Source organism: Symphalangus syndactylus, chromosome 22, assembly GCF_028878055.3.
Source record: "Symphalangus syndactylus isolate Jambi chromosome 22, NHGRI_mSymSyn1-v2.1_pri, whole genome shotgun sequence".
Classification (NCBI taxonomy): domain Eukaryota; kingdom Metazoa; phylum Chordata; class Mammalia; order Primates; family Hylobatidae; genus Symphalangus; species Symphalangus syndactylus.
In genome coordinates, this window is record NC_072444.2 from 69,560,008 (window position 1) to 69,586,498 (window position 26,491).

A 26,491-nucleotide genomic window follows, 5' to 3' on the forward strand; every position below is an offset into this window, starting at 1 on the left:
AAATGGCATTGAGAAATTGGTAGCCTTATGCAGAAAACTGAAACTGGACCCCTCCCTTACACCTTATACAAAAATTAACTCAAGATATATTAAAGACTTAAACGTAAGACCTAAAACCATAAAATCCCTAGAAGAAAACCTAGGCAATACCCTTCAGGACATAGGCACGGGTAAAGACTTCATGACTAAAACACCAAGCAATGGCAACAAAAGCCAAAATTGACAAATGGGATCTAATTAAACTAAAGAGCTTCTGCACAGCAAAAGAAACTACTATCTGAGTGAACAGGCAACCTACAGAATGGGAGAAAGTTTTTGCAATCTATCCATCTGACAAAGGGCTAATATCCAGAATCTACAATGAACTTAAACAAATTTACAAGAAAAAACCACCACCATCAGAAAGTGGGCAAAGGATATGAACAGACTCTTATCAAAAGAAGACATTTATGTGGCCAACAAACATGAAAAAAAGCTCATCATCACTGGTCATTAGAGAAATGCAAATCAGAACCACAATGAGATATCAGTTTCTGCTAGTTACTGGAGAGGATGTGGGGACATAGGAACGCTTTTACGTTGTTGGTAGGAGTGTCTAGCTATGAAAGTCCTAGATGACATCTTCTAATAGGAGACTGTTTCATCTACATTGGAAACCACCTTCATGAGTAATCTTAGCTAGATCTTCTGGATAACTTCTCCATCAGCTCTTGCTGCCTCATCTTGCACTTTTATGTTATAGAGACTGCTTCTTTCCTTCAGCCTCATGAACCAACCTCTGATAGGTACTGACTTTTCTTCTGCTGTTTCTTTGAGAGCCTTAATGGAATTGAAGAGAATTAGGGGCTTGCTTTAGCTTATGAGTATATTGTGGCTGGTTTAATCTTCCCAGATCACTAAAACTTTCACCATATCACCAATAAGGCTGTTTTGCTTTTTTGTAATTCACCTGTTTACTGGAATAGCATTTTAATTGCCATTAAGAGCTTTACCTTTAAATACACAACTTGGCTGTTTGGTGCAAGAAGCCCGTTTAGCCTCTCTCAGCTTTCGACATACCTTTCTCACTAAGCTTAAGCATTTGTAGCTTTTGATTTAAAGTGAGAAATATGTGACTCTTCCTTTCACTTGAACACTTAGAGGCAATTGTAGAATTATTAATTGGCCTAATTTTAATAATGTTGTGTCTTGGGGCATAGGGAGGCCCAAGGAGAGGGAGAGAGGTGGGGGAATGCTCTTTAGTAGACCAGTCAGAACATATACAAAATTTGTGGATTAAGTTTGCCGTCTTACATTGGTGTGGTTCATGGTGCCCCATGACAATTAAAATAGTAACTTTAGAGATCACTGATACCAGATCACCATACCAGATACCATAATGAAGAAAAATTTGAAATATTCTGAGAACTACCAAAATATGACACAGAGACAAGAGCTCATGCTATTGAAAAAAATGGCTCTGATAGACTTGGCTTGATGCAGGGTTGCACAAAACCTTCAATTTGTAAAAGACATGGTTATCTGTGAAGCTCAATAAAGCACAATACAATAAAACCAAGTATGCCTGTATGAATTCCTTTAATATAATCCTCATAATAATCTAACAAGGTAGACATTATGCCCATTTTATAGAAATAGGAAATTGAGGCATAACAAGGTTAAGCAAATTGCACAAAATCACTTGCTTTGTAAATGGCATGATCAGAACCAAACTAGGCCAGCCTGATGCCAAAACTTGTTCTTAATGCACTATATTGATTGGTTTCAAGACTTAACTCCTGCTCCATTTAAAAATCTTCCTATCTCATTGGCTCCCTTTATTCTCACTTCTAATGGGCATTTTGGGCAAACTTTCACGATTTAGCTTCCTTGAAATAGCAGGTAGATTTCTTACCTTTGAGCCTCGCTCTGACCCCTTCCTGGTAGAAGACTCATGAACCATAGGATGAAGGTGCCTTCTACTTGCAGGGTATTTTGGTTTAGCTGGATGGGGGAGGGATGTTGATTTCTTTTTTGATTGATTTACATTTGGTGGCTCAGCATGATAAAGTAGAAAGAGTTTTGGTGGAGTAAGATCCAGTAGATCCAAATCCCAGATCCAGTGCTTGCAGCAGCATCACTTCCGGAAAACTTGAGGAGTTTTTCTGAGTCTTCCTATCACAGATTATAGGATTTCTATAAATATTTAGTTGGAATATGTAACAAAATAATTAGGAAAGTTAGTTTTCTTTCTACTTAATTGGCTTAAAGCAATTTTGTAATTTTATTCTTATCAGTTTAAAAGTATTATCTCTTCCACTATTTAACATTTGATATTATATTACTTCTAGCACTAGATGCATAATCAGTGTTGTGGTGTGTTTGAACCAGGAAATTTGTCAGTTTCTGAGGATGTTAGAAATTTAAGTGCCTAATGTAAGAATGATGCCCAGTTTGGCAGAGACATTTTCAGTTCAGAGAAAATTCAAGTACCCTCCCACATTTCCCACTCCTCTAGAAGTTAGGCAATCCCGTCTAACTACTTCTGGCCATTGGGCTGAGATGGGAAGTAATGTGAGTCTGTCTCTTCCAGGCAAAATGCATTTATGAGCTGGTGTGTGGTGCTTCAGCTCTCTTTTTCCCTAAGGCAGCAACCTTGAAGTTGAATGTTCCTGTTGACATAGTTAGAAGATATAAGTAGTCTGAATCCCTGTGACATCACTTGGAAGCCAGCAAACCCACAGAGGACTTTGCATGAGCAATCAGTAAATCATTATGAATTATGCTGTGATTTGGGGAATTTGTTTGTTATTGTATTATAGCCTAATCTAACTTGACTAATATACATAGCCTTTGGAGGTGTGTGGTTTTTGCTTGGTAAGGATATAGGTAACTAAAAAATACTAAGAAGAATTGCAACAGACACCTAAATCTAAGTAGACTCCTAATCAAAAGTGTCATTGTTACTAATAACTAGTTCTGTGGTTCTATAGATAAAGTTTTTTTCCTAACATTTTCAAAGCAAACATTTTGTGACACACAGTTTTCCTGGAGAATTAGATGTTTATTCAGACCAGCCTATGCACAATATAAAACCCTTCAATATGAATGACAACAACAAAAACAAGAAACCTAATCATGACATACCAGGTTAAATTAATGCTGTCTTAGCTAAGATTTACCTCTCTTGTATCAAAAATAAATATTTGGAAGCAAGAGTGGAAACTCCAGAGTAGAACTGCTCACTATATGACAATTGTCTATAAAGATAATTCAATTTATAAAAAAAATTATAGAAGTTTCACAATTCACTTATTTTACTTAATATAATGACAAAATCAGATCATTGACCCTGCAATCCGATTAGCATCACAGTATCTTAGTAAATGTTCTGTGATTGGTTGGATAACTTTCATGGCTATTATGACAAGTAGGCCAGTTACAGACTGGAATGCCTTTACCTCCACAGACTTCATTTACTTATCTGCTAAAAATATTTGTATTTGGCACTTTGGAGACACAGAAGTGAACTGAAGTTTTGATTTCATGATCTGTATGACTTGATTTAGCATTTTGCTTAATGAGCAGTTGATATTTAAAATATATATGAGATCCGTATTGATTATGTTAAATTGATAAAGTTTTTGTTTTAATTGGAAAGGCAAAAAAATGATATTTCAAAAATGATTCTTTAATCATGCATTGCTATGCCTGGAGCTATAGTTGTTGTTTTGTTAGTGATTACATGATAAATGAGTGGATCATGGCAAGACTGGCCAGAATGCCTGTTTGGCTGGAAATCAGGAGTTCTGTGGTTGACTAAAGGTTTTATTACAAATGCATTGGTTATCTGGGTGACCCTGGGCTGGTCACAGAACTATTTAGGGCTTTACTTTTCTTATCTGTAGAGTGAAGATACCAATACCTTTCAGTGGTTAAAGCATTGGTATAAGAATCAGATTAGCTAAAAAGCATGTGAAAATGGCTTAATGACACACAATGTTATATATATTTATTTAAACATATGGATATATGAACAGATAATGTATTATTTGGCCAAGCCTATTCTCCTGGTACTTTGTCTTCCAACTTGAAACACTAAGTCTGTCCCCAGTCTCCTGTGGAGACATTTCCTGACTTTTCACCCTATGCCTAAATCTTGGCCAAATGCTCCTTATCTATGTTCCAGAGAATGTCTGCATAACTGCATTATAGTGCTTACCAAATTACATTGACAGAATGTGTCTCTGCCTGTCTCCTCCATTAGACAGTGAGCTTCTTGAGAGCAGTGGCAATATAGTTTTTATTTTTGTATCTCCCATTTCCAGCATAATGCTTGGCACATTGTAGATGCTCCTAAATGTTTACCAAACCGATCATAAAGCTTGGAGACACTATGGTGACTACTATATTTTAAAACAAATATCCCCATTTAAAAATATTCCACTTGGCTGGGTTGACAATATACAATAAATATGACTTTGCAATTTCTAATTGCAAACCTTTTAATTTCTTAATTAGCTGCATATAATTTATGTTACATCCAATAGAAAGCAATAAGAGAGTAATTATTTTTTCTGCTTCTAATATTACTAGGAATATTTTTGCAAAACACAAAAATTCTTTTCAACTTTTTCCCTTTAAAGTTCTACTGAGCAGTTTATGGAATGGCACCCTGCCAAGTGGTGATCCATTTTCTCAAAACATCATTTGAGACCACGTTAACCATGCACACCAAGCTTATCTACTGCATCATAGTACAGTCACATACTTCATGCAAAATTATGTTTGACATTAAATTATAAACCCTTAGCGTAATAATAAAAAAATAAATAACCCTAAAAGCAAATTAAAAATATGTTTTCACTGAAGCAGGTTATTAGCGCACTGGAAACTTGATCTGTAGTAGTCAATCCATGGGCATGCTTCCATTTCTGGAGGGGTTTGAAATTTCTCTCTGTGCAGAGAAAAATCCCTAATTCATGAAAGGAAAATTAGCTAATAAAATAATTTTTTCCTCCTGAACTGCTCTGTTGATGAAAACATGTCCACTGCAATCATAGAAATGAGTGACTTTTCAAATAAAGTAGTTGGTGTTGCCATAAACAGAAGGATAGTAAGCCATTGCTTTTCTTTGCCAAGAGAAAGAGTAGCCAGCTGTGTCCGGCTTTTTTTTTTCTACTGCAATATTTATATAAATAGGCATTTTTTGGGACTGGAGTAGTCCAAATGAGATCCCATCTAAGAGAGTCTGAGTTTCCTCTGAATTTGTGCATTCTGAAGCCTCAGTCCTTCGTAAAAAATTTTCTAAAAAACCAGAAAAAAAAGAAAACCCTTAAAATGATGAAAAAAAAACACAAACTTCTACTTGATTACACCTGCTATTTCAACCATTGTGACTATTATAATGTCCCAAGTAGTTTGTTCATTTGTTGACACACCTGCAAATTATAGAGTTAGATTTTGATGGTGTTTAGTGACTCCTAGGTTCTGATATGCAAATCCAGAAATTTATATTCTGGTTAAAGCACGTTAATTCGTTGCAGTCCTGGCTGCCCTTAAGCTGAGATTAAATTATTGCATAGGTATCTCCGATGATGAACCACAGTAACAACCATGTAATAAGAACAAAATTTACGTCCAACTTATTTATTTACATGATTTTTCATTGGTTTTCATATGAGCAAAATGTTTGTCCTAGCTTATTTGTAGTAAAAATTAGTATTGCTGTTCTCATAGTTAAAATATATTTTAATATCTATATAAATGTTGTATTCTTTTATAATGGGTATATTTTCTTTAATGATAAGTAAAGTCCACGAATCAGACTGGGTCTGTGAGGCAGATACAAGAGTACATTTTACCCAAGATAACATTTCAAAATGATTGCCAGGTAACCTGCAAAATTGTAATGTGTTGTGCCGCCAAATTCATTTTAGCATTGGGAATTAATTTTCTAACGTGTTTTTGGAAGTAAGAGGTGAATTAATTATTGCAGGCAATGTGATATCTTTGGAAGTCTGAAGTTAGACAGTGATTCAGATGAACGTGGAATCAATAATATAATTGGACTCAGTTCCTTTATCTTTCAAGGGCTCTTTTACATGACAACACAATATACACACTGCTCCAAGGGATACCTTTGGCACTTCTACAATTCTAATTTCTTTCCACACTCTCATTCATTGTTGATTCTTGGAACCTATGCAGGATAGCGGGGGATGGAGCACAGCTCTGTGTCCGTCTGCCTTCCTCAAGCAAGCTTCAAAGTCTCTTGTTCGTTCGAAGAGCATTTGGAAAAGTTTTTCCAGAGACAGCAATTGCTCTTCTTAGCTGGGAATGAAAAGCTTTGCTAGGCATTTCGATGGGATTCCTGGCCCAAAAGGGGTGTGAATGTGAACGGTACTCACCGGCGTGCTGGGATTGATATCTTGTGGAGGAGTTGCACATTTAGGCTTGCCATGTGCCACGACATTCAACCAGGAGCTTGAGGCGGAATCAGGGATTTTAAATCTGCTCCCACAGATGAGTTTAGAATGCTGTCAAGTAAAACTTGTTTGCTCTTGATATCAGAGATCCAAAAGACTATTTCAGCGGTGGAAAGAAGTCTGAGGCCCCTAGAAAAGAATAAAATGACATTAGCTTGTAAGGCAGTGTTAATCTGTCTCTGCTGGCAGTTACATTTCCTCAGTGTTTCCCTCCTTGCCTCAGTTTTTTCGTGTTTTTTTTTTTTTTTCCATTAAAAAAATTATTTTCAGAGCAGAACTAGATCATTAAACATCGTATTAAAGTTTATCTGGTAATAATTGCTAAGAGGTTCACATTCTGTCATAAGTTTCTTTTTGTTTCCTCTTCTTTTCATATTAATGGGTGTAAAAGGAACTTCAGCTGGTAAGGCAGTGATCACTAAAAAAAGTAGTAGCTTAAATAGTGCAGATGGTTTTTTGGGGGGCGGGCAACAGGCTTCCTCAGCTGCAAGTCCACCCTGTCAAAGGCTCATTGGTTATGAGTTAGCTGCGCTTATATTTTGGCCTTGGAGTTCCAGATTGAACATCTCTCCTCTGGCTGAGTTTTATTACCATGTAATAAAACAAAATCCAAGGTACTTAAACTCTTTTTAATGAGGACTACCAAAATATTTTTAAAGTTATCCTGTGGCTCTCCCTTTGTCCTGTCCATATTTTAATGAGACATGGAGAAAAAAAGAAAGAACATTTCGACAAAGTCTATGTAACATTAATATAATGATGGGGGCATAAAAATTCCGATAAGCAGTCATTTTGTTTGTTGAATGTGAAAGAAAATGACCAGGATTTTCTTTTCTTTTTTCCTGCCGAATTGATTAGATTAACTAGGAAACACCTAGGCAGACAGCCTCAGAATTAAGGCAGTTACAGCTGGTTTCAAAAAGAAAACAAGACGACTTGCATGCCACTTCTCTAGTTGCCCTTTTCTTTTCATTTACCTTAACTGTTTGTTTATTTTAATCTTGAATGTGGACCCCAACTTTCTGTTAAAGAAAACAATAAGCAAACAAACCCAAATTGGCACTTCTATTATAGTATTGTTTTTAAAGATTGTTTTTTCAAACTGAGGAACTGACATTTTAAAGTGTAAGACTAAATTTATCTAGAACGCAAGGTTCGAATGTGTTCTTTGCTGATATACTGACAAAACTATTGAATATATGTGCAGAGAACCATGATGCTCATTTAGAAACGACTGTAAGCAGCCAGTTTCTTTTTTGTTTGTATCACTTTGACTGACTACGTAGTTAATATTCTGTTGTAGTCTTCCTTTCTGCTATGAAAATAAAATAGACAACTAGAGCAATACCGTGGCTAAATCACGGTAAAATTACTGCAACTGAATTGTTGAAGTGAATTTTTTTTAATGACTTGCTCTTGACTTTTTCAATGAGAAGCAATATGGTCTTCTCTTCAGGCATTCTGCATGTAGTTATTTGAAGTTGCACTAATTCTGTATCAGATAAAGAAAATTACACATATCTTCCCTAACCAACACACAGCAGAGCACACTGGCTATGTCTCTTCCTAGCATATGGTGTTCATCATTAGCAGTAGCGGCAGCAGCCACCTCTTTTAGTTCACTGGTGGAAAATAGAGCTCCAACTCAAATCTCTGTCTGCTCGCCATAGCTCTTTCCAGTTAAATTGGTACCACAATCTGTATGGTTTCACCACTCCATTGGCAGTTTAATATAAACATCTGTTTCCAGTCTTTTATATCCTATCTGAGATTTATTCAGTCGTCTGAGTTATCTGTCCTTTTCTCCTTCCCCATTTATTTCCCTTGACTTAGAAATGATGTTATATTTTCCAATATTTCCTTGATCTTTTGCTCAGATGTGTGAATCATTAAATGTATTTAATTATCTTTTTGCTTTTCTTCTAAGCCTGGACTGTTTGTTTATAATCTCTTCTAGCCTTATGCATTATTAAGCTCTTTACCCTCACAGTTCAACTTCCCTTGAAAAAAGTAATGTGACTCCAGGTTTCTACGATGGAGGTCATTATTTCATTGTGATTGGCATCAAGATCAAACCGTGAAGAATCGTATTCAAGTTAATTGATTTTGTCTACTCTCCATCCGTATTTTGCATTTACTACTGTAAAATGCAAGAATCTGAAGATTCTGGTGCTCGGGATTCATATTATTCTACTCTCTCTTTCATTAAATTTATAATGTTGGAAAGTAAGGGTATTTCCTGAGAGGTAATAATCTCTGGTAGAAGCAGAGACCCTGAATCAAAGACAGTTGAGTCTTTTAATTTAACTGTTGGTTAAATGTCAGGAAATGTCCGGCCTAGAGGTCATTAGTATTAAGTCAAATAGAATACTTTTATTTTCCTATCTCCTTTTTATTTTGGAAGCTGTTCATAAAGATTGATGCTGTGTAAGTCACTAACTACAGGGAAATGGTGGAATTCTGTAAACAATTGGCAAGCAGAACTTTGTTCTTATTGTCCCATTAAGCTTAATATGAGGTGTTAAATTTAATGAAATGTGGTGAGTGAAGTGTTATTTTCCTATTGGTCACTGTAACAGTCATTAACAAGTAGGACACGACTAGTACTGAAAATAGAATATTGTATCCATGACAACATAGAGTTCAGCTTTTCCATTTTCAGCAAATGGGGCAGCAATTATTTAATATTTTCTCGATTTATTAATTTCCTTATAAGTGGGAGTAACAAGACTCTTGAACTGGGGATTTAATAATCCAAATTAGCCAAAGTTTTTTTGCTACATCATGTATGCAATTAGTCAATCATTTACATGTTCCCATGAACATTTGTTGAGATTCTGGTGTATGGCAGACACTAAACATACAGAAATAAGTGAGACATAGTTCCTGCCTGCAAGTTGTTCGTGGTCTAATTTATGCTGTGGTTTGCAAAGTGGTATCACCGGACAAGCAGCATGGGCATCACTGGGAACTTGAGAGAAATGCAGGTTTTCTGAGCCCATTGTGGACCTGCCCCATCAGACACACTGGGGTGAGGCCCACTGACCTGTGTTTGAGAACCACCAGTTGAGTGGAGAAATTAAACTCTTTTCAACTAATATCTTGCTTAATGTTCAAAATGAATATAAAAGAAGATACTTTCATTTAAGAAAGTTGTAATTCTTTCAGAGGTTCCACAAATATTTATTCTTTAGGTTTCTGGGCAAGAAACATAGGCCACGGACTAACTACACGTGATTTACTAAAACTTAGGAAATAAAAATATTCCTAATGAAACCCTTACAAATTCCGAGTCTTTGTTTTATCTCCTTAGTGAACCCATTGTCTCATGAATAGTAAAGAACCATCCTTAAAATAGAATTGCATAAGATGCTTGAAGGAAGGACCACTGTTCTGTTTATTTTACAATCCTCAGTCTACCACAATGCTAGACAGATAAATGTTCCATAAATGCCCAGCCCACATATGGATTTAAACCCTGAAAAAGATTATTTAACCTCTCCACTTATTTTTTTTCTTTTACAAAATGAAAGTGGAATTAAACATTGGAAGATAGGATGCTCTCTCCTGTCTGTTCCAATCTGAATATTTTATTATTCTATCTTTGGAAGTCTGTGTTTATTAATAAAAGAGCTCTCTCTCTCTCTCACACGTGTATGTAACTGATTTTACCTCATGTATTTATTCCCCCATTGCTTATTAAATCTTGATTCTTAGTACAATTATATCTTGGTTTTTCATTACACTCATGGCCTTGAATCTTCATCCACTTAGAGCTCCATATGTGTTCTTCCAAGCCATTGCTCTATACCCGGAACTGCCTTTTCTTGAACACACCACAGGATACCTCACCCATCTGTTCTGTGAAGCATTCCAATGAGAATCACCACCTACCATTTTGTGCTATTATACAGTTATCTCCTCCCCCTTCATCCTGTTGGTATTGTGCATATTACTTAAGATGAGCACTCTAGTTCTTTATTTGCTTGTAAATTATAAGTGATGGTGTGGTTTATAAACTCATGAAAATTATATTTCACTTGGGATGAAACTGGTAGAACCATTTATAATAACATCATGTTATTATATGGTATATATATTATATATATAGGTATATATATACACCATTATGAAGAGTGAATTACATTGTAGGTAGGGTAATAGATTAGCTCAATTGTTTAGTATAATGTCAAGCTATTTGTGGTTCGGGTGTGAGCCCCATAGGACTAGTTACCTTACTATTTGCTATAGTTGAAAAGTATAGCTCTACAATAAGCAGCTGTTTTAAGATGAAGATGGTGTTACACGTAGTATGGCAGAGACAGAGTGATATACTCTAAGGAACATTGTTCAGCCAATCAGACCTGGGTTCAAATTCCATCACCACTATTTACTTGCTGTGTGCTTCCAAACAAACCCTGTAAATCTGTTTTCTAAAATAAAAAGTTAGGAACACATAATCTCATGTTTTGGGTTTGCTGTGAAGGTTAAATAAAGTAAGGAATATTCGGGACAATCTATCACAGGGCCTGACACAAACTAGTTCAACATATGTCTGTATCTGTAATCTAAATCTCTACCAAGAAATTTAAAAACTTGAATTGCTCCATGTGAATTTTACCCTAAGCTCTTGGTTTCAACATGCTGAAAAATTAACTCATTTTCCTCCCAAACCTCTCTCTCCTGTCTTCTATCATTGGATGAATGGCATTTCTACTCACACATTACATATCCAACCAAGCATTAATACCAAATGGTTTTTGCCTCTCATATTCATCCCTACAGTTAATTCCTTAATGAAGACTCAAAACACCTGCTTGGATCACAGTATAGTCTCTAAATCAGCCTCCCAGTTCTCACTCTAGGATGATGCAATTCATATTTCTTACACTGCTACCAGGGGTTATTTTAAAATAAGAATCTTGATTGTATTGTTCTCCTGTTTTAAACCATTCAGTGGTTATAACATTTTTAGATAAAATGCGAGCTTTCTGGCATGATATTATACACAATGCTCTCTTTAGTTTCAAGGATAACTATCCTTTCTCATACACTCTGACCTCTCTTGTTACTACCAAACACTTTACTATAGTTACCCTGAATAAATTACTTTTTGTCTTAATTTGGATTCTACTGAAAGCAGTGCCTGAGGCAAGGACTTGGTGGGAGGGAGTACATTTGGGTGGGTATATAAGGAAGTAGGACTAGAGATACAGGGTGTGTTTTTGTTAGCATGTGTTTTTGAAGTCCCTATAATGGGCAATAAGCCTTCACTCCTTGAAACATCTAAGAAACCTATAATACTCCCAGAATTGTCAGAAGGACAGAAGGCTGAGTCATTGATCCACCATTTCCTGTGCCCCACTGGTTGGTTGAAGAATGCCTTTGGCTGCATTTGTGCAGGAGCTAAATGGGCTTCCTGAGAAGTCCTTGAAATGGGAAATGCTTGAAGGGGAGGCTAGCTCTGAGTTTGCACAGTACTGTACAGCTGTAGCAGAAATCACAGATGAGCCAAGGAGACATGACACTGGGGGTCAGGGGGCTCCATTGTGCACTGCCTCTGTGCTTTTGCATGAATAATTCTCATGTACCTAAAAAGTCTTCATTGCTGCTGCTTTTTCAAGTTTATATTGTTTACCCATACTTATCCTTCTCCTGGGATTTTTTTCCCCTGATCACAAGCATTATCTGAAAGTAATTCTTCTCTACATCCACATTATTTAGGATGCAGTGCAGCACCATCCACGTATCACAATAAATGGCACTTGTTGTCTTACTTTTGTCCCTAGAATAAAAGCACATTGAGTATGAGAAATGCTTGTCTTTCCTCAGGTTCATAGGATAATCAATGCCTGGGTATTCTAGGACTTGAATCAGTGTTTGTTGGATAAATGAGGGCATACATGAATAGGAGAAAAATCTCCCAGTAATCATTTTAAAATGACATTTTTTATCATGTCATCTCTCTCATCAAAATTATCACTGGCTCTACCCTCTCTACATGTAATGGCTAAATTATTTAACTTGGCTTCTCAAGGTGTCTATGATATAATCCCAAACTGCTTTTCTAACCTGACTGACCATTTCTCTCATATTTTAATCTTTCACTCCAGCCATGCCACTCATTGTCCTTTGTGTAGTCTCCTAAGCCTCCATCCTCATGTCTTGGCCACACTCTTCTGTATTTAAAAAAAAAAATGTATATCTGACTCTTACACATGTTTTGAGGTGTAGTTGTTAAATCATCTTTTCCTAAAAGGAAAAAAAAAAACCTTTCTCTGACAATTAGCCTCTAGTGGTCATTTTCTCTTCTTTGAATTCCTGCATATTTTGTTGTTTCAATGGGTATGAGTGGCAGTGCCATGTGTATGTTTTCTGCAAGCATTACATCTCTTCAGTTAGACTCTTATGTTCTTTGAGATCAGGTTCTCTGTCTTGTACATACTTTTGGATGAGGTTGTAATTCTTAGTGTCTAATCTAGTGCCCAGATGGATTCTGGCATACATTGCAAGCTCAGTGTTTTTTCTTTATGGACAAACTGTTTAGATGTTTACTTTCATATCAGTGATTTCAACACCACCTGTGATTCTGGATACCAGGGTAGAACTGCATGTTATAAAGAAAAACAGCATTGACCTGGCTGACTGGGGCAAAGCAGATAAACATTTACTTAAAACTTGACCAAGGGGAGAGGAAGAATTATTTAGAAGTGGAAGTGTTAAAAAAAAAAAAAGGAAATTACAGAGAGGGACTATCTAACAAAGCAATTCAAGAATATCTGCTTAGAACAATGGAAATTTGCCAAATATAAAAATAACCAGAGAATGTAAGTTCACTTTTGAAACAATTAAAACCACACTGATATTCCTATTCTGATGTTTATTTTTTATAAACATTTGTTTGACTTTATAATGTTTTAGTGAGGGAAAGTGAGGTGTGGTTGAATGATCTTAAATATACCTAGCTATTAATTATGACGATTTCATTTTATAAATTACTAATATTTAAAAGATGTGGCTGTTCTTTTCCATTTATTTATCGAAAGTCTTGAGCTTCAAGAGATATGGCCTTTTAGTTTGGGAAGAATTTAAAAAATTGGAAAGAGGGACTTTTTTATTTTTGGTTTTTGTAGAGGAGAACTGGGAAGCTGAGGATTGGAGATGGGATGCAGATTTTCACTGTAGTACCTTTTTTAAAAAACATTAAAAACCCACTACTATGTATTATTTAATAAAAAATACAAAATATTGAAAAATGTCTTCCTTGATTTTAATTCTTTCAAGAAATGAAGCATGAATATGGAGCATGACAATATTGGCACGTCAACTTTTTGCTCTGTGTGAGTATCATTTAATATTGGACCAATTACAAAATACGGAAATTATACACGTTTAAACAGACATTGGTTAAATCAATCAATGAAGCCGAACTAAGAGACTACATTGAGTGATAGGAAAATCATTTGTTAATATTTAATGAATTGAACAGATAGACTTTTGTTTAAATGATATTTATAAACTTTGATTATAATAGAATTCAGACTTTTCAGCACAATATGGTTTTCAGGTTAGTTCTATGGGTTTACTTTTTAAAAATGTGGTTAATTTAAGCAGGAGATTTGCTTATTGTGTGATAGAAAAAGAAAAAAGAAAGGATTAAGAACAGTCTCTCCCTCCCCCCACTTGGCTACCTTCCTTCTAATTCTTCCAACATTAATACAATGTTGCTGACGATGTTGTTACTAGGTTGTGTCAAATCAAGAGAATAATTGGACATTAAGATTCATCTCTGAATACATTAATTAGGTGATTTCTTTATTTCTGTCTTAAGTTACTAATGATTTCCTCTCCATAACTAGGGAAACTCTGTGAGAACTCATTATCCTTTTGGGATTCTATAGCTACTTTAAGATGATTTTTGGTAACAGTAGACTGTATATTAAGTTCCCAAAATTATAATTTCAAAAAGCAAGGGTACTATTTAGATCTAAAATGTGTGCCCTTCTGGGAGTTCTTTTCAGATGAAATATGTTCTATGACAGTGGTACCTATGGAGAGACATGAGGACCCCATGAATACTAATATGTTCATCAAGATGATTGTTGATAAGGCACATTTTCTCTAAATGCTGAGATTCTGCAAATATCTCCTCTACAAGCAGAAAACATGGCCATAATTCTCAGCTCAGAGATGATGTGCCGTACTGCACTAGCAACTTATTGCGAGTAGGTTATCAATTTTGCCGTGTTCCTAGTGCCTTGCCTAGTGCAGATCATAAGAGACACTCAGTAAATATCTGTTATTAGCTAATTAATAAAATAACCAAACTTCTCAGAGTACACAGATGCTAAGCTAGAAGTTATCTGAACATTACTCCTGTTGTAATATTCTGTGAGCTTTGCATAGGTATATTTTTGTAGGTGGTAAAACTTTTCAAAAAATGTATTTCATCAAAATATCTCAAATTGTTATAATTTGATGACATATTCCATAAAGTTTCACTTCAAAATGATAAGAAATGAATCCGATACTTTATATTCTTCAATACATCAATACATATGGCTAAAACTCACCAAATCTTAATGCCAGGGAACATGAATGGGGGTGATGAGTTAAAGAATTACCAATATGGAGTTCAAGGCTGGTAATGCGGGGGAGGAGCTCCAAAGAAAAACTCAGCTTCATTCACTGTTTAGTCGTTAAAGCACTATTTTTCCCTGCCACCTTTTGCCCAGTATGCTTCGGTGCCATCTTCTCTTTGACACAGTGGATGTTATTCCAGAATCTTTAGTGTAAATCAAATTTTTATAAATTAGACCACAGCGTTCAGTAGAGTTGCTGTACTATATAGCACATACTGTGTTCCAGGCTGTTCAGGTAGGGCCAGATCTTGTCCTCACAGATCTGTAATCCAGTGAGAGAAACACGCAGGCACATAAATGATAATAACATGAGACAGAGTACCACTGAGAGGAAGAGAGGCATCCTGCCTGGGCCTAGCGTGGAATGCTGTAGGTAAAGCTGCCTTGTGAAATGCCCTAGGGCTCAACAACAAAATGAAGTAGGTTACAAATGCTCTTCAAAGTTCTTTTGTTTTCAAATAACACACCCTGAAATGTGTCAGTAATACATTTACGTTTTCTATATGCTTACTTTTTTTTTTGGATAATAGGTTTTGCCAAAGAACTAAAATCAAATGACTCTTTAAAATTTGTAACACAGTAAGTTCTTTTACTGCCTCCACTCGCTGCTGCCCATATAGAATTGTTTGTGCTCCTGAAAGCTGCCAAATGTACTTTCAATTTTTATATAACTGTTATAGGTAAAGGCAGGATTATGGATTTCTTTCAGTACCTTCCTTGAATTGACAATCAGGATCCCTCTTTGGCAAGGAGATGGAGTTGTTGCTTTTCTGTTCATTGTAAGTTACAATCTTATAAGTGTTACAGTGATTTGTAAACAAGCAGAAGCAATTCTAATATTTTGATTTTAATCTTGCTCCATTCTGTTGTTCTACCTGCTTAGTTTGGGTAATGAAAATGACATGCTACAATAACTCAAGGCAGGCTAAAATTCAACTACTGGATGAATTCTTTGGACAAAATTGTTGACTGTATATTATATTCTAGGCCTTATGTAGAACTCTGAAAATAGAGATAAGGACCAAAACAAACTCAGTTCCTGCTCTAAGAATGAGATTTAAGGTCTGTTAGGGAAGACACACGTTAATCAGATAATCACACAATAAATGTGTACTGACATATTTAGGTAGTAATAATAATAGCACTGGAGCCATAAAACTCAATTGAATGGTTTTAGGTGTGTGTGTTCTCATGTGATCATATTAACTCTTACGAAGAATTCTGTCTGCAGTGTAATTGGTATTGCCAACAGTGGATACGAGCAAACCAGTCAGAAAGTCCAGAAAAGACAGCAATGCTATTTTATACTAAACAGTAGTGACGATGAGAGAAGTAGACAGATGACCCAATTACTACTTCAGTAAAGGATTTAGAGGAATTTAAGCATTAATATTTATCAAGTGCCTATAATGTGTCAAATATTCTTTTAGGTACTAAGCATACAAAAATGAATACATTAAAAATCCCTTTCCTTAGGAAGCTCTCTGTCTACTCTGACATTCCCAAGAATGGTCAACTATGCATTCATGTAAGAGAAGAGTAACACAAAGCAGCTAATGTCAGCGGATTCATATTCACTTACCCTTTTGACTTTGGGGTATAATATGTGACTTTATTTACTTTTAGAAATCCTTAAGAGTCAACAGAAACAAGGCATTTGAAAGTGCTCAAAATATAAACACAAATAGATTGTCGTATTAATTTTCTTCTTTATAGCTTTCCTATTATACCTAGCATAGGCTAATATTTAAATAGATTTTTGTTACTTGAGCGCACAGAAATCGAGGAAGCCTCCAGAGCATGCTAACCAGTGATGTCCATTGGAATTTGCTTTTGGTAACAAGAAGGTGACAGAAAAATATTTGGATTACCAAATAACTTGTAACAGTATCACCACTGTGGTACCTGCCCTGCCTCTGTCCCCATCCCTCACAACTGAAATAAAACTAAAATGGATATATTAAATTGGTAGATTGCATCAACTAAGTTAGAAACAAATTGAAGTTGCTATTATTTTATGTGTTTGAATTCAGGATTTTTGAAACCATCAAATCATTATTTATTAACTGTTTATTATAAAAAATTTTAAACATAAACAAATGTGGGCAGAATAGTAATAACAACGATTGCCCTATTCCCATAATCACTTTCAACAATGATCAGGAGTTTAACAATCTGATTTCATTTATTTCCCACATTTTATTTTTTGGTTTTACTGCAGTATTTTTAAACAATTCCAGGTAAAATAATGTCATTTAATCCATTAAACTTCAGTATGAATTTTACCTGATAAGGCTTTTTTTTTGGACAGTGTCTGGCTCTTGTTGCCCAGGCTGGAGTGCAGTGGCGTGATCTTGGTTCACTGCAGCCCGGACCTACCTCCTGGAGTCAAGCCGTCCTCCCACCTCTGCCTCCTGAGTAGCTGGACTACAGGCCTGCACCCCACATCCACCTAATTTTTTAATGTTTTGTAGATATAGGGTCTCCCTATGTTGCCCACGCTGGTTTCAAGCACTAGGGCTCAAGTGATCCTCCCATCTCTGCCTCCCAAAGTGCTGGGATTACAGGCATGAGCCACTGTGCCCCAGCCTAGTTTCAGGTTTTTGTTTTAAATTTTTCAGGTTAGAACATTTCATAAGTGATTCTGTGTATGCTTTTTGTACGAGGCCTGCTCGAACGGTGATGTCAGCGTTTAATGTTCCCTAACAAATTTTCAACTACTGACTTTACATTCATTGATGATCATGCCTATGTTCATCATTTCTTTCAGGGTTATAAAATGGTGATTTTTTTTTCTAATTCTACCATTCTTTATGTATTTACTAGTTGGAATTCTAAAAGAAAATTTTTCTTTCATTAACTACTTAGTTGCCTTAAAATGTAGTTTATATGGAAGTGACAGGATAAATTCTTGATACTTTTCTCTCTAACTCCTTTAAAATTCAATTTTCAGGATAATGAATTGCTGCCTTGACCACCTCCAAGGCAATTCATTGAATCTTATTAGCTTCTTCTAAACAATAGGACAGCATTACCATACTATTAAAAATAGTGGTGGGATGGGGAATATTTTTGTTGTTGTTGATGTTCACATTATTAACAAATTATCAGGCTCTCATATTAGTAAAGGGGAATATTGGCAGACCAGGATGAGTAGATAATTCAGCAGCAGGTAGGAGACAAAGAAGGCAAAAATCAGCTTCTGACTGTAGTGCAAAGTCAATGGGTCAATGGAGTATGGCAGGTGATGCTCTCTGTATTGGCAAAATCACAAAAGAGTTACTTGCATAGATTAAGAGATTTGAAAGCCCAGATTTATGCTCCAGAGGTGCATTTTAGAGCTCTTAATTTTCAAAATAGGAATCTGGTCCTTTTTAGTCCTGTTTTCCAAAAATGTGTTATTAAAAATGTTTAAGCCTGTGGTGCTAAATTAAATTGCAAGCTAACCAGCTCATTTATCTCACAGCTAACTAGTGGGCCCTGCCCACTCCGGTTAGCCTGGGACTTTCCAGTTTGAATACTAACAGTCCTGAATCCTGGGAACCCCTTCAAGTCTTGAGCAAAATGAATGATTGATCACCTTAGCTAAGAGAAATTTTTTTACTTACAAGATACGCATACCCAATGTTCAGTTCTACCATTGAGAAGCATATGTGCAATTTGCTTTGTTTGGTGGCCCATCCAATCATTTCTCCCTTTCATTCCCGTTCGTGACCACCTGCACATGTTTACAAGAGGCTATGAAGGAAAGGCCATATTCAAGGAACTGAGAAAGTGAGGTCACCAGGCCATATGGGAATCAAAACATTGCTGTTAGTTTTACTAACACCTGTTTTAAGTTTGTCTGAAAATGAGGGCTGGAAATAATGATTTCTGCATAATTGTTTTTGTAATTTTGTTAGTTACATCTTGCTTGGAAAAAGTAACCTGAAAAATTATTATTACTATTTTTTTAGTTTTGAAATGGAATTGCCAGCATTGCTAAAGATACTACACCATTCGGTTCTCATCCCACTTTGCATAGCTTGTAATCTATGATCCTGCAAATATCTTTGAGCTGCATTTTGGTACATATTCTATAATATTTTTATATAATTAAGTAGCCCAATTGGTGAGGGTCAGTTATTCATGTGTATACAAATTTTTATCTCACCCTCTGAATACCTATTTATGGGATCAAAGTTCCATTTCATGTTCTCAAAATACATTTTATCTAGTTATTCTCCTGTATGCTGTTGTCCTACTCCAATATAGTGTAACCAGACAGATGTATTGCTATCCATTGAAACTAGCCAAATGTTGGGATTTTATTCCCATCAGATCAAGCATATCCACAGATGGGATGAAGAGAATGATTCAGCTGCTTCTCAGAATCCCTACCTCATTGGCAAGGACTTTTCAACTGTGGCTGCGCCTAGGACAATTTTAGCAAAAACCATGTGGGAAAAATGTAGGAAATTGTTAGTGCCCAATATACAGACGATAGCAATACAAGGTGCAATCTAAAAAGGAAGATAATTAACAGCCATATGGTTAACTTCAGTTCATATTTTTGCAAAGAACTTTGGGAATATTGACTCATGGAAATGGAGACTATGTAAGACACAAATGATAGTTTTGAACCTCTGCCAGCAAGTATGTCAGCTACCTGTCCAAGAAAATAAAGAACTATTGTTGCTCCAGCTCAGGTCTTTGCCTTCATTTGTATTTCTATTTTGATGGCACAAATATAAATAATGCCGTTTAAAAATATCAGAGTTTTTTCCAATTTGGACTAAGGAGAGTTTAGATTCTTAGCCTGGGGGGCCATGGGCAAAACAAAAAACAAAAAACACTTCTCTGAACCTGGGCCTCCTCATCTTTAAATGGGTGACAGGGATGACTCTTCAGTCTACCTGACAATCCCCTTATCAGAATAAAAGGAGATAATGTAGGAAAAAGTGATTTTAAAATAATATACCCCAGTTAAATGTTAGTTATAATTATAGAACTATGTTTTTCTAGTATTTGAGAGGGTACTTTCTATTCATTGATGTATTTCTCATAAAAATGTCAAATGTTAAAAAATACTCAACAGCATATTATGTAATGATTGGTACCTACTAGACATTCATAAATATATTCTTTCTTAATTTATTGGATCAGACAGCTTCATGTGTATTTCATTCTAGAAAGAAAATTATCAAGATTTGTCTCGTATTTTTCCTCATCTGCACTTCAACTCTGGCTGGGGTTTTCAAATGCTCTATCTATAGATATTCTCTTATTTCGTACTCAGCTATTTTAGGAGAGAAAAGAGACTTGTTTATTTCTAATAATACAAGTTTTACTGCATAAAATATATCCTAGTTACTGTCTTTACTGTTTTAAACATTTTCCCAGGGAAAAAATTTTCATCGTGTATTAAACTAGATGTCTAACTGGATTGATTCTCACCCTGAAGTCACTGAAACAACATTTTAATGCCACTTTCAAAATATAAATTTTGATGTCGCTTTCAAAGGTGAAATGAATAAAAATTTTGAAGCTAAAAATAAATAAAAGAATGTGACAATCATCTTACCACCAAAAATACAGACACCAGCACTCCATTTGCTCTTTTCTAATTTAAATAATTAGAAAAGACATCAACAATATATTTTTGTCAGATTTTATTGTGCAGAAGACAATTATCAGACTCTTTTGGAATGGCCATTTAAGGCCTTCTGATATATCTCTTTAAATTTGCTGTAAGTGCTTCCAGTCATATTTGATTTCTTTAATTTTACAGGATCAGAGGGAAACAGACCATTTTCTATTGTGACAAAGAGAGAACCCAGGAAAGGGGCAGTGTTTTTCCCCTCACAGGTGATGGAGTTTGTATAAAGAATGCAGCGGATAATGGCAGGCTTGTCCTCCGAACAGATGGTGATGGTCTTGTTGCTAGGATGAGGCCTCAAGAATTTAGTTTTTAATTCCACATTATTTGCCTCAGTGCCATGAATATCCCTAGGTTTCCTGAGGCAAAAATACAGAAAAAAAAAAAATCCACAGAAAGAGTGACACACAGAGAGAGAAAGAGCAAGAGATGAGGCAACCGAGCAGAGACTGGAGCCCGGTCAAGAGAGGCTTTGGGGAAAATGCTCGCTCAGCTGTCTGCAATCACCTGGGTTTAAAGCAGGCAGGAAGGAAGATTGGTTTGGCAGGAGAACTGGCCCTTTGATGCCTTCGATACCACAGAGAAAAATTCCCATTTCTTCCCATTAGAAGTCTGTTTACTTTCCTAATTAAGATAAACATGTTTCTGAAGGAGTTAGCTCTTATAGCATGACATTTATAAAAACAACTATATATACAAACAAGAATGTTTGCCGGGAATTTGGGCTGATGGTGAGTGTATGAAGCATTTTATAGAAATATTTTTAAATAGTTGCCTTATTTAAAAGTGAGCGACTTTCATTCCCTCCAGTCAATTAAATATCTAATTTCAACTCTCGGAGATAATAACTGAGGTAGTTTTTTTTAATAAATGAATGAACAGTTAGAAAACTGTTAAACACATAGCCCTGAAGCATGAAAAATATATTCGTTGAACAGCTTTATTCTTTTAGTGTTAATTTACTTCAGAGAATATCCACTCGTGTAATTTTCAGTAAAGTACTCTTATTTTGAAGTCTCCTTTATTGAATATCAGAGTGATGCATGTGATTATAGGCCAGTAGGCTAAAGAAGTTAAGAGATTCTGAACACAAGGGTGAATGAAGGTGTAACTAGGTATCAGAACAGGATTACCTACCAGAATTGTCAGACCACCTGCCTGAATTAGTCACTTCAGTCAAACAATTATATTCCATGCCAACCCTCCGACACACACACTGTAACTGACATTAATCACTTGTCTCAGAATTATCTGAATGCAACTTTAATAATTCTATAATTGACCACCTGATTTTTTTTTGGCATAATGTGAATGATGGCATTCTACATAAGTCTCACACTTAAGCTGTGTCTCACTGTAAAATGTTCACGTGTGTTTGCCGAGTCCTGCACTATGGTTCAGACGAAGATCAGGTACCTGCTAGTGATGAGAAATCTATCCCTCGCTCAAAATGGTTATTAGTAATTCACAGTGGAGAGCTGTCACTGAAGCCTGTATTATTTAGCCTAGAAGCATAAATCACCTACTATTACTGTGTTTCAAAAGCTGTCAGTCACACTCAGGTTTTATATTAGTTGGTTTGGAGGGAAATGATGCCATAGGTTTTCATTCCTCCACGTCTCCTCTAACTGTGTATGGATGACTCTCCCACAATTCTTCCTCTCCTAACTGTCCAGTGTTTTAGGGGTCCTTCTTGCAAAATGACCCAACATTTGTGTGTTTTAAATGCCTACTCTCGTCAAAATTACCTGTTTGCTGTTATACATGCCTTGGGCTCTTAAGAAAACTATTTGTATGGTCTGATTGATTTAATTCCAGGTAAGGTGCTAATGACTTATTAATGGCTTCCTAGGTAACATGTTTGCTTTTTGGTAAAGATTTTTAATGATGTGAAAAAAAATAATGACTAGTGATTAGAATTCTAAATGCTACACGAAAAATGATAATACACACCTGGGGAATGTCATGGGGAATGGGACAGATATTTTTGGCAAGGATGCTTTCCACTGTTTCTTAATGCACATCTAATAAATATCTATTAAATATCTGACCAGCCCTGTTTTAGAGAATTTTTGCCATATTCATGCATGTGTATGCATCTGAAGATGTGACAGACGCTATAATCTGGCTCTTTATTTCTACTGAAACATGCTATAAAATGTGTCCTCCAAAAAAGTAGACTTCATTTATAAGCAATTGTTTTAAAAATGCCCAATTACTAAACTATTCATTTAGCCAAATTTATTTTAAAACATTATTTCTAAACTTAATTTGCAAGGATATGCAGTCATATTTTATCTTAAATTAATTCAAGCTTTCTACCACAAAACATTGGATAAGCATTCATTGAAAAAATGCATGCATGAGTTTTACCTAATTGTGCAAGTCACAAGTGATTTTGATATATTCTTCTGCTTTTTGGTATTGTGTCCAACTTTAATAAATTGAGAAGCAAAGGCATTGCTTTATAATTTTATATAGAGAAAACCTCAAATAGTTTCAGATAAAAATACTGTACTTATATGTCCTTTAAATTTAAATGGTTTATGTTTTAGGATATTTTACTTTGAAAGCATCTCACTTTATGTTTGCTATTGCCAATATTTAAGGGCATATATGTATATCTGTATCTGCTTTATATTTGGATGGCCAGATTGAAAAACAAGCAAACAAACAAACAAAAAAACACACCATATTTCAGAGTTACCAGATCACCAGAGAGCTGAATTTAACAACTGTGAAGCCCTGTTGAGTATGGTCTTGAATTCTGCCCCCCACCTCCTTTTAAATATAGAGTGTTCATGCTGGCAGCAGACTTTAAAATGGTGATTTATGACTACTCCCACTTAACACTTTCATGATTTGAATGACCATTCAATCAGCTTTGAAACCAAAAAGAAAAAGTGAAAGGTCATGGCTGAGTTAAGAAATCATATTGGGTTTTGTGGGTCCCGTTACTTCTGACTGAGACATTTTCACTGGCCAAGCTCATCAGAGACCATTAGGTGATGAATTTTGTTAAGAGATCTGGGAGGAAGAGGAAAAATATTATGGATGGAAAAAATAATCATGTGCTTTTTAAAAACAAAACAAAACCTTGTTTTCTTCACACGAACCCCCTGTATTTCTTGATTTTTAATGTTGTGTATTTATTTCCTGACAAATCACAAAAGCTATGTGATAAGGAGAGAAATGCCATTGTATTATTGGATGATTTCCTGTGGTAGCACCTCAGGGGGTCCGGGCATTTACTACGAAGTTCAGTAATTGTACTATCTAGCTTGGTGGGTAAGTTATACAAAAGAGAACAAACTGTGAAAATGGTGTGTGCTATTTTTCAGTGAGGATGTTATCAATCTGTTTAAGTAAACTTTGGTATTACCCAGAAGATTGTTCTCTGCTTATTACATTGCTTATGCTGTGTTCAGATTGTGTGATTGTTTTGTCTTAAATGAACTCCACTGCATGTATTTTGCAGGGATCTCTGAACAGTGGGTAGTTTCATTACACACGACAGCTATGGATATTTTACATGCAGCCAAATGCGTTAAAGACAAAAGTTATTTTTTAGCATTATTTATTTGCTCAGAGGCCATTACAGTTTAATGAAAGGAGTATATTTGTATACAAATGTGAAATGTATAGAGAAAAAGTGAGGTATTGTATGGTTTTATATCTGAATGTAAAATCACCCTGGTGCTTTATGTCTTGGCAATCCCAAAAGAGCTTACCCTGTGTAGAGTAGACTCGATATTTGCCGAATAAAATAAATGAGTGATTGATATGATGGATAGTAGTCAATTACATATAATTACAGTCTAGCTCTATGTTTCAAGTATTAAAAGTAAAGGGAGTAGGTTTAGGAAAATTGTTTGGGAAGAATTTGGGATTAGAATAAAAGCAGGAAGCCCAATTAAGAAAGCATTTTATTCCACATCAAAATTCCGATTTGTGGGAGGTGGACTGACTGAAGAGAAAGAATGAACAGAGATAAGGTGAAGGAACATGTTGTTTCTGGAGTCTGGAATTCATTGACTTAGACAGGATTTGAGAGTAATTGAGAGAGTCATTTGCACCTAAGCAGAACTTTTGAGATTATAAATAAGTAAGCTGGATTCTGTATTTGAAGCTTCTCCCTGAAGTTGTGAAAAAGGAGTAGTTCTTCCTAGAGTGCTTATCCAAATTGACAATTTCTTTGGTACATAGGGAATCTGGCTCAATACAGTACAGGCAGTACACGCCCTTCCTGATATGTTATCTGAACTATATGTTCCCTGCTATTCTCAGTACTATTTTTGAAGGTTACAGAGATTGATTCACCCTCTATCTTGTAATGCTTTTATCTTATTCTTGGAAAAAATCATGTATTGCTGAATATATATGTTACTATATTCTGCATGTAAAAATATAAGATTATTTTTAATGCTTTAAGAGGATGGATTCTTTTTATTTCAATATCTGCAGACCATTTTTTGTGACATGCTCTTTCTATTCCATTTCAACAAATGATTTTGCTCTTTACCCTGAGTTCAATACCATAGAGTTAAGAATGAGAGAAGTGGCAAAATAGAAAAGAAATACACGCATATGTACCTTCTAGAAGAATACACTTAAGATTCTAAACGTATTGTCCATGTTGATGTAAAGCCTGATTTACTCAAATGAGAGCCAGCCTTATTCAGTGCTCTTTCTCTAAGTCTTAGAATTTGGCTATGAAGATTATGATATTTGGTAACTCATTTGAACAATACCCAAAGGGGCTTTTTATACTTTGTTCTTTTTGCAGAGAGCAAAGGTGGACAAATGTGAGAAGGAAATAACATTTAGCACATAGTTATTTGCCAGGCACTGTCATAAGTACTTTTTAATGCCTTTTCTTTTTCTGTAAAATTTAATTTTTACAGAAGCTATTCAAAATAGCTATCATGATCCTGATTTATTACATAAGAAAATAGATTCAGGGAGACTAAATAACCTGCCCAAGTTCACAAATGGCAGGGACATGTCTGTCTTTTCTCTCTCTCTCTCTCTCACTTCTCTCCTCTCCCTCTCTCACTCCTCTCCTCTCTGTACCTAGCAGGGGCTGGCACTTCACTAGTGCTCATTAAGCATATGTTTCAGTTGACATTGAATCTGGCTCCAAAGCTAATGCTTTCCTCACTATTGTTACAGCATCCATACTATGAAATAAACTAAAAGCAATTACTGAATTGTGTTAGCTTTGACTGTATATTATGTAGAGTTGTTGCTATATGTTCGTATACTTCAGTTAGCCAATGTGGTTTTGGTGATAGCTATAAGACATTCCTCATTAGAAAATTGATGAAACCTTCATCCAATAATTGTCTCTGTGGCTCATATCCAAGCTCCATTCCATCTGTTCAAAATAAACCACCATCCAAGCCTAGGCTACCCCTCAACACCACAGGATCAAGAGAATATGGTCAGCAGATCAGAAAATACTTTGGCTGGCCACTTTGACATCCATTCTCAATACTCCCCCCAGGTCTCCATTACTCAACATAGGTCAGTATGAGTGTCAGTTCCCCAGATTTTCCTAAGAAGGGGCTAGGCTACCCAGCTATTCTCCATATTCTGAGATCTCTTATGTACACAAAGTTTATTCATTTTTTCCTTTTCATTAGCCTCTAAATTTCTTACCAGCAACAATCATATTAGAATTGGTTTTTACTGACTGGCAGCATCTAACACAGCACCCAGTCTGTAGTGTTCTGGATGAATGG